At 56.3% G+C, this 3,254-nt stretch overlaps 1 non-coding gene across 1 annotated transcript; it reads left to right on the top strand.

Annotated features, from left to right (window-relative positions):
* The first annotated feature begins 395 nt into the window (after positions 1–395).
* TRNAV-AAC lies at positions 396–468 on the top strand. Its single transcript has one exon. It is a non-coding gene; the product is annotated as a tRNA-Val (tRNA).
* The last annotated feature ends 2,786 nt before the right edge of the window (positions 469–3,254 follow it).

Genomic DNA, 3,254 nt, shown 5'->3' with positions numbered 1-3,254 from the left:
AACCGAGCAGCTGCTGAAGTAGTTCAGTTGGGAGCATGCTAGACTAACAGGCTCTTCTATCCCCCTTTGTGCACGGGTGGGATGTTTTCTGAAAGTGCAGCAGTTCCTTTAACTGCCACAAGTCCCTCATTTCAGGCTATGCAGCAGGAAAAGGCAGCATGGGCTTCTGCAGCGAGTTGGCCCACCTGACCTTTCATTCTTCTCTTGCTCTTTGTCAGCAAGGGGAAGAAAAGAAGCTCTCCCTCAAGCTGGAGTCACAAGGGCGACGTGGGACGACTTCCTGAGCCCGGCTCCAGTCTTCTGCTCTGCCTGCTGGCCCATTGAAGGGCTGCCACCACTTTCTCCAGGTTTGTCCATCGGTCTGTGCCAAGGTAAGCAACAGCCAAGCAGATGGAGTTTCTGTAGTGTAGTGGTTATCACGTTTGCCTAACACGCAAAAGGTCCCTGGTTCAAAACCAGGCAGAAACATGCTGGCTTCTTTTTCCCAGATCCCCTTGCTGTTCAGGAAGGCCTCCTCCTTCTCCTATTGGCCTGTCCCTGGGATAACTCCAACCCCTGCATGACAGAGGGTGCTGACAGCAGTGGAGAAAGCACCTTGGCGTCAGGCTGGAGAACCTAGAGGAGTGCGGCGTGTCACCTTTTGGAGGCTTGTGGCTTGGCCTCCTCTGCTGTTGGAGGTTGGCCGGTGGAGGCCGGCTCTTCCTGCTGGCCTCCTCTGTGTGACTTGCCAAAGGAGGAAGTGAGGCAGGAATGGGGCAAAAGAGGAAAGTCGAGCTGAGAAAGGCAGGGCAGAAGCTAAGCACCTCAGTGCGGCTAAGTGGGGTTAGTAGAGCGTCACCATTCGTTCTGCAAAGCCTGAGGAGGTGTGTTTGGCTGCTGGAAGGCAGAATCCTGTGCCTGCCTCTTGGCTTCCCAGGGGCGGCTCCTTGCAGCCCAGGAGCAGCAGGGTTCTAGGGGGACAGAAAAGCAGCAATGGCGAGGCGGATTGGGCTCCTTTCTGGCCGAAATGGTGGGCTGTGGTGGGTTTGGGAGTTGCCTATAAGCCATAAGTGGACTTGGTGGAGTGAAAACTGCTGCTCCATTCTGGCTGACCCGGGGGAGCCATTAATGACTTGGGAGTGGGGGCAGGGCGCTGGCTGTGAGCAAATGGGATCCAGGAAGCCCCAGCCTGCCCCTCCAGGGGCCGAGTCGTCTTCTTCTCTCCTGCCATGGGGAGCCCGGCCTTAAGCCTGCCCAGCATGCACTGCAGCTCAAGCATTAAGCCTTCCTGTGGCATAACCGAACTACGGCCTAGTGTAATAAGGGGTAAAGTTTAGATTGTGAATTTATCTTATTTCCATGGTAATTTACTTTGATCTTTTATGCTTACCACTTAAAATCCTTAAAACTCCATCTTTCTGTAGTTAATAAATCTGTTTTATGAAACTGGTGTATTTTGCTTGAAGTTCTTGGGAAATCTCAGCTCCATTACGAGGCTGGTTCATGTACTAGTCACAGTGAGGGAAGGGTGGACCCTGCGTAATAAACTCACTATTGTGTCATACAGGAGGCCTGTGATACGCAGGGGGTCAGATTAGATGCTCTAATGGTCTCTTCTGGCCATAAAGTCGACTAATTTCTGAAAAACTGAGTGTAGCATTGGGAGCAGCATCTGATGTTTCCCTGTCTAGCCGGCTTGCTGCCTAGAACGAACGCTCCTTGAGTGGGGTGATCCACAGGGAGTAGCTCAAACCTGCAAAGTGCCTGGCCAGGGGCAGGACATTGGCACAGCGAGGGAGGGGTGTGGCAGTGACATCACAAAGGCCTTTTGCAGGACCTCAGACTATTGGTCAAAGGTGGTGGGGAGGTGGTGACCTCACAGAGAGATGCTGACATCAGCCAGGCAGGACAGGGGCAAGGGGCCAGGGAAACCTCAGAGACCCCTGTGGCTTTGCTCCAGCAAGTCTCCTTCTCCAGGTCTCTCTTTGAGGACTGAGGGAGTATTCGGGTTCACGGACGTGAGCGCCAGGAGGAACCTCTTTCAAGTTTTCTCCTTCCCTTTTAGTGATTTTACTAGAAAACAGCCGTCCCTGTTTAAAAGGTAAGAGCCTCCTGGAGGTTTGAAACCTGTTCAGTCTGATCCATCTGGTGACAGTTGAATTCTGGGCATGGAAAACTCGAGCTTAAGGAGGCAGAATTTTATTGTGCACCTGGGATTCTGTCCCTTAGAATCACTGGGGACATTGGGGTTTGTCCTTTTTTTTCATCTTTTCCTCCATCCATCCCTCCCTCCTTTCTCTTTGTCTTTTGCTTTTGTCCTTTCTCCTGTTCCCCTCCCAACAGCAGGAGAGGGCATGGGAGCCGACTTATATGGGCTCCTGGGGCTTTAGCCCCAGGAATATTTACAGTCAGGGGCTCTGCTCCACCAATAGTTGGAGCTAGGTTTCGCCCCTTTTAAATCCCAGCCGTGGCAGGGAGTCAGAGGGCTCTACGCTGCCTGCAGCCGCGGGGAGCCCAGAGCCTTTTAAATCCCAGCCGTGGCCGGGAATCAGAGGGCTCTGGGCTGCCTGCAAGCGCGGGGAGCCCAGAGCCCTTTAAATCCCAGCCGTGGCCGGGAGTCAGTGGCTCTGGGCTGCCTGCAAGCGTGGGGAGCCCAGAGCCTTTTAAATCCCAGCCGTGGCCAGGAGTCAGAGGGCTCTGGGCTGCCTGCAAGCGCGGGGAGCCCAGAGCCTTTTAAATCCCAGCCGCGGCCGGGAGTCAGAGGCTCTGGGCTGCCTGCAAGTGCGGGGAGCCGAGAGTCTTTTAAATCCCAGCCGCGGCCGGGACTCAGAGGGCTCTGGGCTGCCTGCAAGCGCGGGGAGCCCAGAGCCTTTTAAATCCCAGCCGCGGCCGGGAGTCAGAGGCTCTGGGCTGCCTGCAAGCGCGGGGAGCCCAGAGCCCTTTAAATCCCAGCTGCGGCCGGGAGTCAGAGGGCTCTGGGCTGCCTGCAAGCGTGGGGAGCCCAGAGCCTTTTAAATACCAGCCGCGGCCGGGAGTCAGAGGCTCTGGGCTGCCTGCAAGCGTGGGGAGCCCAGAGCCCTTTAAATCCCAGCCGCGGCCGGGAGTCAGAGGGCTCTGGGCTGCCTGCAAGCGCGGGGAGCCCAGAGCCTTTTAAATCCCAGCCGCGGCCGGGAGTCAGAGGGCTCTGGGCTGCCTGCAAGCGGGGGGAGCCCAGAGCCTTTTAAATCCCAGCCGCGGCCGGGAGTCAGAGGGCTCTGGGCTGCCTGCAAGCGCGG

Source organism: Mauremys reevesii, linkage group 14 (genome assembly GCF_016161935.1).
Source record: "Mauremys reevesii isolate NIE-2019 linkage group 14, ASM1616193v1, whole genome shotgun sequence".
Lineage (NCBI taxonomy): Eukaryota > Metazoa > Chordata > Testudines > Geoemydidae > Mauremys > Mauremys reevesii.
This window is presented reverse-complemented; position numbering and strand designations above follow the sequence as displayed.